Here is an 11,896-nt window from a genome sequence, read left to right as displayed (position 1 = left end):
TGACTGCTCTCCTGCTCATTTTTTACCTTTTTAATATTTTATATAATAAGAATTATAATAACCCGAGGGCACTAAATAACTCAGACAAATACTCCGTTGTTTTCAAAATACTGTAACTCGTGTAGACACAAATATATATTGTGCGTGACGTCAATGTCCTCATTTTTGTGCGTGCGTGTGCGTGTGTGTGTGTGTGTGTGGGGGGGGGGGGGGGGGGGGGGGGCACAAACATTACCAATCTCAGCAGCACCGTAACCTCACTAACTTGATGGATGGCCCATTGACCCACCTACTCTGACATTCTTGCCCGTAGTCATTTTATGCATAAATACAAAACAATATAGTGTTTAAGTTATGTAAAGTAATTATTGATCTACATTCTTTTGTCGTCTCTAGACATGAATAATATTGCAACTTCTCTCCTCCACTTCTATTGGCATTGGTTGTTTCAATGTTTCAATGTTCCTCATCAACTTCCAGCAAGACCCCATATTAAGGTCATTGTACTGTACATCATTCATGTTCATGTTGGTTGGTAGTTGTTGGTTCAGGACATTAAATTGAGGATGTGTTTCCCGATTTTACCACCCGGGGGTGCTATATTTCTTCTTTTAACTTAAATGCACATTCTAATTGCTTGAAGAGGTTAGCTTCAGGAACTGGCACTGACTGCTCTATTTAAAAATGTAAAAATAATAATAAGATAAAAAAAGAAAATAACATTGTGATCAGAGGTGGCAAAATTTCTCACATGCTGCACTTAAGAAGATGTTTTGTCAGATATTTGTTTTAAAAAAAGACTCGGGTAAAAGTTGAAGTATTGATTCAAATCTTGAGTAAAAGTATAGGAAATAAAGTTTAGAATTTAAGACTATACTATACTTTAGACTGTATTTCTGATTAATCAACTACTTTAGAGGGGTGTCAAAGTCATTTTTGTTCCCTCAAAGGGCCATTATGACCTTGAAACCATCTAAATGTTTCATCGCCTCATCATAGTACTTCATATACACAGAAAATTTATGGATTTAGTAGTTTTGAGATAAGAAGCCAAGGATAATAGTTTGTTCTATTATTCAAGCTACTGTAAAAAGGGGTTTGGTAACCTAAAACTGATTGCAGAAGAGTTATTACATATGACGATTTGAAATTTTGGTACAGATATTATCAAAAAATCATGGAAGTTGATGCACATAATTTGATTTCACGGGCCATATAAAGTGATGTGGCGGGCTGGATGTGGCCCCCGAGCCTTGTGTGGGACACCTGTGTTTTAGAGCAACTTCACTGAAAAAAAACCCAGTGCTTTTCAAAAATAAAATATAAAAATTAGGACAATTCCAAGGAACCCCAACTTTTGAAGGGTAGTGTGTATATATACAGAATATATTAATAATTAAAAAATGTGTTTTTATTTTATTTTATTGAACAATTGGTTGATTATTTATAATTACATAATTGTTTTAAAGAATACAACTAAAACACGAGAATGAATCATCACAGTATTTCATTATTAACATTTGATATTCCCATTGCAATTTTTAATGAATTAATGAATAACCTCATCTACAAATGGCTTGGCTCGTCTGACCGGTTTGAAACTCAAATGTGACCCTTGAGCATAAACGTTTGCCCACCCCTGGTCTGAAATGTACACACAAAAGTAAAAATGTATTTTTTTTCTTTACTTACTTTTTTACTTAATCACACAAAATCAACTATAAATCAAACAACTTCAAAATGTCATCATGGCTTATGTTGTTAGAATTATGTGGCACTTAGGACATTACAGGTAAAAGATGAATGCCTTGTGCATTATGCATTGTGATTTACGCTATAAAGTGTTAGTAAAAAGGTGAAAGAGCCAAAGCTTTTTCATCACACTTGACAACTCTTCCATTTTCCCATCCCCTCGGGACAGTCTGGCTATCCATCGTCTTTTCATGGCCTCTAAACAACAGAGAATGCTTACTTCCATTTACCAAACAAATACTTCCGCCCAGCGCTAACCTCCCACACTGCTGCTAGCCTCGTCACCTCCCATTTCGACGACTGCAGTTCTCCTCTGTTTGGTCTCCCCCGTAAGTCACTCCACAAATGACAGCTTCTCCAGAACTCTTCCGCCCGTATTGCCACCAGATCCCCCTCCATCCACCACATCATTCTGGTCCTGCGGCAACGCCACTGGCTCTTCCTCCAATACCACATCCAATATAAAATACTCATCCTGACTGAGGCCATTCATAACCACGTCCCGTTATAGTTTTCTAACCTCCTCAATACAGTATCGCCATCTCTACCGCCTACCATCATTAAATTTCTCTAATATGGGGGAGTCACAAGCAGCATAGTTTGACTATAAATAAATTTACACACCCCTGTTCAAATGCCAGGATTATGTGATGAACAAAAATAATACCAAGATACATCATTATAAAACTTTTTCCAACATTAATGTCACCTGTATCTTGTACAACTCAACTGATTTTTTTGTAAGCAAAAACATACAACTGAAATAATGCGGTTGCACAAGTGTGCACACCCTCATATGACTGGGATGTGACTGTGTTCACAATTAACCAAATTCCATTTAAACTCATGTTAAATAGGGAGTCAGCACACACCTGCCACTATTTGAAGTGCCTCTGAGTAAACCCAAATAATTGAATTGTTTTTGTTTGTACAATAACGTGGAATTCTTGGAAAGCTCATATCAGACTGAGGTCAGAGGGGCCTCTGTCAAAACGCTCTGCTGCTTCAGGTAATCCTGACCTTACTTGGTTGTAGGGTCAACTCCTCTAAATGTTGTCAACTCCTCACAAAACATATTTGTACCAAATCACTTTAAGCATGTTGGTGATTCTTTGATATACTTCCACTAACTGTCTGCACAATATTTAGGAGTGGAGTTTTACGAGTAAAAAAAAAAAAAAACACTCAATAGCCACAGCATTAGGTACACATGCATGAGGTGTATCAAAGATTCTACCCTTTATATTTTTAAGATCATAAAGGTGCATTTTGATTGACACAGTCAGAAAGGCATCTATTTAACAATATTATTGTGGTTGTAGTTTGCAGTAGTGAAGTGCACTGCATCATTCTGAGGGTTGTTTCTAATGTTGCCTCTCGGAGCTAACTGAGGTGACCAAAGTAATTAAAAAACTTAACTTAAAAAACACTTTAAAGAAAATACCTCTCGAACATTAAAAACTGTGTATTGCTATCTTGCTTGGTATAATTGCCAGTAGATTCTGCAAGGAAAGGAAATGTTGCAACTGGGTCCTATTTACATTTTATTGTTGCCATAATTCTAAAAGGCTGCACTGTTTTTGTCCTAAAATGACCCCATATTTTATGTATGGAAAATGTGGTCAGTGGAAATGTTGGTTTAGCGCAAGTGAGAAACCCTACATATAGTATGTTACATCCATCCATTTTCAACAACGCTTATCCTGGTTAGGTCACGGGGCGCTGGAGTCTATCCCAGCAGACTTCGGGCAAAAGGCGGACTACACCCTGAACTGGTCGCCAGTCAGTCGCAGGGCACATATAGACACGGACGACCATTCACACTCACATTCACATTCACACCGCCACTGAGTGGGAACTGAACCCACGCTGCCTGCACCAAAGTCAGGCGAGTGTACCACTACACCATCAGTGACGTTAGTATGTTGCAATGATGCCTTATTTTCACTGTGTGTCTTGTTATTCAGGGAGCCAAAACAAAAGCAACAACGCCTCACTGCAGCTGTGGGTCACATGAGGTCGCGATCAAAAAGTCAGACCGTGGATTTGATTCGTGACTGCTGTCGCGACGTTCCTTGCTCACCGTGCCGCCGTGTTGGATGTTGCAACTTAGCATCTCATTGGCCAGATCGTCAGCTATTCCACAGACTGAGAGATGTGCCCATCCACTGACCTCTTGTCATACATATTTCATATTTCTACTGAAGTTCATAAGTCTGGAGTAGTTTCCTAGAGGGGTTCCACGCCTACGTCTTCTGTACACATTGAATCCAATGATGTATGAGCCAGCATAAACACACAGGCTGTACAGTCTGGGTGTGCAGATGTGCATATTTTATCACCTCACGCTCTTGTGTTACATCTTCAGCTCTCCAACTATGAATGCTATTTCTTCTGTGGTTTGATTCATTCCTCAAAGTTGACAGTGTATTTTATTTTACAACTCAGAAACCTGTTTTTCATTAGATTCTTATTTGGGAGGTTTTAAGGAGGCGTTTTCATGTCTGTGAGAAACCTGCAGAGGGATAGCTCTTAAACTGATTTCAGAGAATGATAAAATACATTGACGGCACACACTTGGTGAGATGAAGGAAGTTTGTGCTGCAGTATTTCACCGGCATTACAATGCTGAGCTTTCCAAGAGTCCATTTTAAAAAGATGACTGCAATTTTTTTTTTAGCCCAGAGGTTTAAACTGCATCAGTGAATCTGAGTGGAGGAAAAAAAAAAAAACAGCTTTGCCGCAAGGCAACATGAACTGATGAATGAATTTTTGTGCATGTAGGGTATACACTGTTCCAAATTATTATGCAAATGATAATTTTCTCAGATCTCCCAAAAATAGTTGATACAAATGAGAGTATAACATAACACGTCAAGATATATTTTGACATAGGACCCCTTATTTGATAGCAGTTTCACAATTTTTACATCTATTAAACTTGTGAGTTTTTGGAGAGTTTCTGCTTGAATTTCTTTGTGATGCTGCATTGTCATGCTTGAATATGATTTTGTTCATGAAAGCATGGTTATTGTTTTGGTACCATGGAAGAAAGTGGTCAATTAGAACAGTGTAATTATTAGAATTAGGATTATAAGGAACTTGTCCCGGTCTTGGGCCGGTTGACTCGACTTTTTAAAAGCATCACAGGGCCAATGAAATAGCGAGTGGAAAACATAAACAGGACGTTGACTACCACATCACACAGCCTCATTGCAGTCGAAACTGATTATTAACCGGCTAGTAATCTCTAACACTACCATACAATCTCCCATATGAGTCTCTGTTGACCAATCAACAGTGCGTCTGGGGTGAATACCTCGGTAGCAGTTTTGACAATGGAAAATGTAGTGACAAACAATATCTGGTGTAGACAGGCCTTGAAAACGGACTTTGAAAACAACAGTGACACTCAGCCTGTACAATTTCAGTAAGCCACAGCTATGTGCCTTTCCAGAACTGTGTTTAGCGGTGAGGGGTTGGTGCACTGCGACCGCTGTCAATGTGTATGTGCACAAGGGAAGTGAAGTAAACAGTGGCGGATGAGGCTTTTACTTTCTGACAAATAGTATGGGATTGTGACACAACATAATAAGTGAAAAGGTAGCAATTTTGTTTCAAAAGTCCAAAATATCCCGGTTCATACTAGCGAATAAATCGCCTCCTCTACAAAACACACAATGGTGAAACTGATTTAGATTTTACACAGGGCACTTTGTTGCATTTTTTTCTTATTTTTCTTGTGTTGGGGATAGCAGCTAGATGAATGTGTGTTAAAACAGGCCTCAGATCAGTGACGTGTGGTGAGGTTCATGGCCGGTGATGCACTAATCTTCGTCAGAATCACAAATGCATGATCCAAACAGAGTGGCATATTTGTCATTGAATGGCTGACAGAAAATGTTCCCTATCAGTAAATGACAGAAATGTTTAACGATCAAAATACATTCGTCGACGGGGGTGGGGGTGGTTAAACTTTTCAACTTTTGTGGATTACTATGACCTGGATGACTGAGAATGTACACAGAGATGTATAACTTCACATTTTTTGGGTTAGGAAAAATTAGATTTGACGTCCTTGAGTTGGCCGAGAAGCATTTTGTCCTCACAGCCTTAACAGATGGCTCGGTTGGACTTTGGACAACGAATGGCGATAATGTGGGTTCTTTTGGACACGACTGGAAGTGGAATATCACTGAGCCAACAACATACCAGAGGTGAACCTCATAAATTTGTCTGTATTGGCTCAATCTCAAGTAGGACCAAATGTTTAAGAACGTTCTTAGAATAACTGTGGTTGCTTCATCCGTGGCCAAACTATGTATTAATAGTTAAGACATGAGGGGAAAACAAAAAAAATGACTGGTATTTTTAATGAGCCCACTGAGGGTTAACTATGTGACCCACCAGTGGTATACAAATTCCAAAGAGGAATTGCATTGTGAGCATAGTCATAAACAAAGTCATATAAATGCTAAAAATGACTGAAAACACACAGATGTTAAGGATATCAAATTATATAGTCTTCTGAGGATAACAGGGCAGGCTTTTCTCAGGATCTAAATAAGATTCAAGAAGAGATGTGTTAGAGCAGTGGGCACCTTTTCCAGGAACTTAGTAGTAATTGGGGAAGTTAGAGGGGATATAAAAAGTCTATACACCCCTTATTCAAATGTCAGGTTTTTGTGATATATTAAAAAAAAAAACATTAGACCAAAATAAATCATTTCAAAACGTATTCCACCCTTAATTTGATCTTAAGTTAAGATATTCGAGTGGGCTTTTCCTAACATTTTAGTTTTTCGCTTTCTAACAAAAGCCTAAACATTTTGTCCTAAAACTGCCTGCTATTTGAAATTGTTAATAATTCCTTCCACGTTGGCTAAGGGCCCAAATCCATCTGAAGAAAAACTGATGAAAAGACTCCCCTTTAGCACCCTCAATGTTGCTGTCAGCCTTTTGGCAGTCTGCCTGACCAGGGTTCCTCTGCTCTTTGCATTCATTTTGGAGGGACGTCCAGTTCTTGGTCATATCACTGTTGTGCCGTATTTCCTTCACTTGATGATGAATGTCACTCTCTTGGAAATTGTCTTGCAGCCTTCTCTTGACTGATTCCTTTGAACAATGAGTCCCCTCTGACGCCACAGAATCTCTCTGCAGACCATGGCTTGTGCTGCAAGATGTGACTACAAAAATGTGATGAAACACCGACTAGAACATTTGAATTTTATTTGCGGTTAATCAGAGGCACTTCAAATGGTTGCAGGTGTATGCTGACTCCCATTTAAGATGAGTTAGAATGTGATTGGTGGTTAATTCAGAACATAGCCACATCCCCAGTTATAAGATGTCTTGCTGTTATTTTCTTCTATCACAAAAGCCTGACATTTGAACAGGGGTGTGTAAACCTTTTAAAGGTACTATAGGTGTCTTGTTCAAAGGGGACTCAAATCTAAGTCCCATATTCTTGACCACTTGGTCACAGGCCTGTTTGTCGCAAGAATACACTCACTCGTCATGTTCTCGCTCCTTTCACAGACCAAGTCTGACTTAAGTTCATAAACTCGGGTTTGGCTCAATATTTTGACATTTTTCAGACACATGTTGGGTATAAAAGTTACCACAAACAAGAAGCAGTTGAAGAGAATACCAAAAACAGCAAAGGTTTGGCTGCAGAGTGAGAGATGTGCATGGCACCAGAAGAGAGAAGATTCTGTGGGTTCATGTTATGATTTAGCTCATTCGATGATGTTCATGAGAAGTGCAGAGTCTTCCGCAAAGTATCACAAGCCGAGACAATGAAGCAAAAAGCAATAGCAAAACAACAACCAAGTAATCATCTATTGGTTCTATACCCACAGAGAGAGAGAGAGTTATGTGACACTGAGAAGAGAGCTTGTAGTGATGACCAGCAAGCCCAAAAAGGAAATTCAGGAGCTCCACTCCCTGGGACCAAATTACACAAGACCAATCCTGTCCTGAGGGTAACTACTTTAGTGCAACAACAGACGTTTTGCACACACAAACAAAAGGTCCCAAGCTCAATGTTTCCATTTAATCACCTTTTACCCTTTAAGAATTCAGTTTATTGCTGAGTGGAGAACATCTGGAGTTGCAGATGTTTTAAATGGCAGTCATACAGGGGTGTGTGCACTTATTGTGTCTGCAAACAATTTGTTTTATTTTCCTGTCACGGACAGCCTGTTGCGTCGAGAATCGAAATTGGGCGCTCTTCAGCCACACCCTTGCAGACATAACACACCAAGGTTATAATACTAGTTTAGGATTCTTCATTAGTTTTAGTTTTTATTTCATTTTGACTTTTCGGTTTTCAAATTCAGTACATTTTAATTGGTTTATTGAGCTGGTTTGCTAGTATGTGTTATTTTTTTTCATAATAGTGTTTTTAATTATTCTTATTATTAGTTTGTTTTTTTCGGTAATACTTTTATATGTATATGCGATATTATAAAAGGTCACAATAAGCATTGTGTACTAAAAACTCAACAAAAGATACTATTTTTAAAAATATATTAATTTACTAACAACTAACAGATTAACAACCAATGTTGGCTGGCCAATAGCGAGCACGAGAGTCACCAAGAAGGCATGAAAATGTTTTTAAGAAAAATGAAATAATAAAATACAAATATTTTTAAATATATGTATGTCGATTTTTAGATGAAGAGGATGAATATGATCTAGTTTATGATAATAAAATGTGTTTGGTTCATCTGTGTTGTCTGCTTTGTGACGTGTATCTGCCCCAGGGTGCAAAACTGCTCGTATTTTGTTCTTTTTTGTAAACTAAAATAACCTTGACACACACTACATCATATTTCACTCCAAGTATCTCCATGTGTGCATTAGTAATGTCCAGCATTGGATGGAAGAGGGTACACATTTTGTTGCACAGGCACAGAAGCCTTGGCTTGTAATATAAAAAAGTGAGTGTACTGTACAGTAAATTATGAACGACCTCTGTTCCAGGAGTTTCCACATTGATAGGTTGACCCACTGTGAAGGAAGGTAACATTCTTGGACACCTCCCAACTTTCTGGTAAGAATTAGTTTGGGTTGTAGAATTAAAAAAATAATTAAAAAAGACAAGGTCAATAAACTGCATTTCTTCATCTCTCCAACAACAACCTCTGAAAAGTCCATCCATCCATTTTCTGAGCCGCTGCTCCTCACAAGGGTCGCGGACCTGCTGGAGCCTATCCCAGCTATCGTCGGGCAGGAGGCGGGGTACACTCTGAACTGGTTGTCAGCCAATCGCAGGGCACATACAAACAAACAACCATTCGCACTCACATTCACACCTACGGGCAATTTAGAGTTGTCAATGAACCTACCGTGCATGTTTTTGGGATGTGGGAGGAAACCAGACTGCCTGGAGAAAACCTTCTGAAAAGTCGATTTTCATTTTTCTCTATGAATAATTTCCACGTGTTCAGGTTTCGCCTGATGCACATCCAGCAGTGGTCAGCACAAGCGACTATAAAAGGATCGATCAAGTCTGGAGGAATGTGCCAATAAGCCGGTGGCCCACTATGGGCAAGTGCTGTGGCTGCAGACCTCCACTGTTTGTCCGCAAAGAAAGGAAGGAAGAGGAATGACTTCTATTTTAGGGTATTTGATGTGGGGAAAATCCTCCAATTGAGGCGATATACAGTATATTTTTCATTGTATGGGTTGGGCTACACAAATACATGTGTCTTCATTGCCTCTGTGTTACTTTCTGTTAAACTGTGATTCGCTGTCTCGTTGTGAGTTTGTGGCCAAGAGTGCCAAGATTGTCTCGACCGACTGCTGTGGGCTTGTAAAAGATGTTAAAAAGATCTTCTGTCAAGGGGAAATGCAAGGAATGCTTTGATGGGGATGTCTCGCTGCTTCATACACTATTCATAAAATGCACAAAGCTACCAAGGCAGACTAACCCCCCCCCCAGGAAACATTGGAAGTATAAATAATCTACTTCAGAGTCACAAGGTCTATATTACCTGTATAAACAAACAATAAAGACACATTCAGAGACTTGTTTCTAAATACATCATACATGACTGAATATAGTAGTTGCTGAAAACATGTGCAAAGTCTGAGAATTGTGTAGTACTTAATTGTGGAGATATAGTGTTAAATAGTTATTGACTATTTAGGTTTTCCTGGGCACGGTGGCCGACTGGTTAGAGCGTCTGCCTCACAGTTCTGAGGTCCGCGGTTCAATCCCCGGGCCCGCCTGTGTGGAGTTTGCATGTTCTCCCCGTGCCTGCGTGGGTTTTCTCCGGGCACTCCGGTTTCTTCCCACATCCAGGTTAATTGACAACTCTAAATTGCCCGTAGGTGTGAATGTGAGTGCGAATGGTTGTTTGTTTGTATGTGCCCTGCGATTGGCTGGCAACCAGTTCAGGGTGTACCCCGCCTCCTGCCCGATGATAGCTGGGATAGGCTCCGGCAGGCCCGCGACCCTAGTGAGGAGAAGCAGATCAGAAAATTGATGGATGGATGGATAGGTTTTCCTGATTTTTGGGGGGTGTGGCTAAAACGGGGCCCAGTGGATTCACTTGGGGCCTGGCCTGTTTCGCCCCTCCTCCACTATAATTAGAACTGGAGCACCTTTGTTCTAATATAAGAGCCAGTGCGTGGACCGGGGTTTCGCGTTGGCATGACCACTTTAGAGAGCCTCGTTGTCGGCTAGAAGTGCATGCACGTCACGGAGACAAAGGCAGAGGAGTGAAGGGGGGCGGGGATTCGGACTTTGCGCGAGCGTGGCCACTTTAGAGCGCCTCGATGTGGCGTGAAAAAGCCGCGTGACGGCCCGGTGAGATTTATCCCAGTCACCGGAGCCTTCAAGCTTATATATTTTTGCGGCTCAAATATGTAGTTGGCACACGTGTAGGCATAAGAAAGATGTGTTTTTCCTCTTACAGCGAAACATTGTGCAGATTTTCATAAAAATGTGTAATGTGAAAACCTTAGCAGTGGTAGTTCAAAACCAAGTATATTTTCTAAAACCTCCCTTGGCTGCAAATATGTTTCTCCATGAGAATATAATATGCAAGAAAATAGCCTGAAGTCTCCCCTCTCTGGAACAGTGTAAACATATAAATCACATAATGTTATTTTAGATTTCAGCTTTAATTAATGGGCAGCCGCCGATAAAGTCTCTCAACACTGCAGTGCGGGCGTTCCTTACTACTTTTTTAGCCTTACATTTTCCACTTAACACTCCACATATAGAGCTCAATTGTCTAATACTGTGAATAGATTTCAAATGTCAGGCTCATCGTTGACTGTTACATTATCATTTCAATATTCTACAGATTTTCTTTCAAACACAGCACGTGTGTCTTATCATCTCCATTTAACTGCACAAGCTGGTGTTTCCTCTTTCGTCCGTTCTCCCACCGTTTGCAATGCGCTCGTCTCTTAAAAATGTTTTTTTTTTTTTCAGCAGAGGGGGAGAAAAAAAAACATGTGGAACCTTTCTGGAGTTCAGTGACGAACACAAACAGGCCAAGTGTCGAGTGCACGCTTGCCTCCTCGGCCACATTAACTATTGACGTTGTTGAAGTCCTTCACATTATGGAGTCACTCATCAGCCATCAGCACATATGCAACAGGTAATACATATTAATAAGGGATTATATGTTCCCTCTAAAAGGACAATAAAAATACAGTTTTTCCTTTTTGAGCCTTACATACTGTTGATTTTTCATGCAAACATAGTATGTTCACTTTTGATGTGGGCCAAGAATATCCTCGTAATAAAATCAAATTATAAACTCAAAATCTTTTCAAAATGGATTAATAGCCTGTCTGACAAGGGTAAATGGATGATTAATCTTTAAGCAATGTTTCAGAGAAAAGGGAAAATGGATTTTTGTTTTTTACAGGTGCAGATCTTGCGCTTGTGTTGAGGCACTCTGACATCTGTATGACTTCTGTTCCGTATGTTTCAAATTTGACCCAAAGAGTACGTAAATGTTGAAATCATGTAATTCCTACAAAATGTTTTGAATTAAAAATTGCCATGTTCTAAGACTGTTTACTCAGGTCAAAGAAGAAAACGCTCTCTGTCACTTTGTAAGATTTATAAGAAACATCTACCCACTCACTTTCTGTGTATGTCCACTTGCGAGTT

This window comes from Phyllopteryx taeniolatus, chromosome 19, assembly GCF_024500385.1.
Source record: "Phyllopteryx taeniolatus isolate TA_2022b chromosome 19, UOR_Ptae_1.2, whole genome shotgun sequence".
Lineage (NCBI taxonomy): Eukaryota > Metazoa > Chordata > Actinopteri > Syngnathiformes > Syngnathidae > Phyllopteryx > Phyllopteryx taeniolatus.
Note: the sequence above shows the minus strand (reverse complement) of the source record.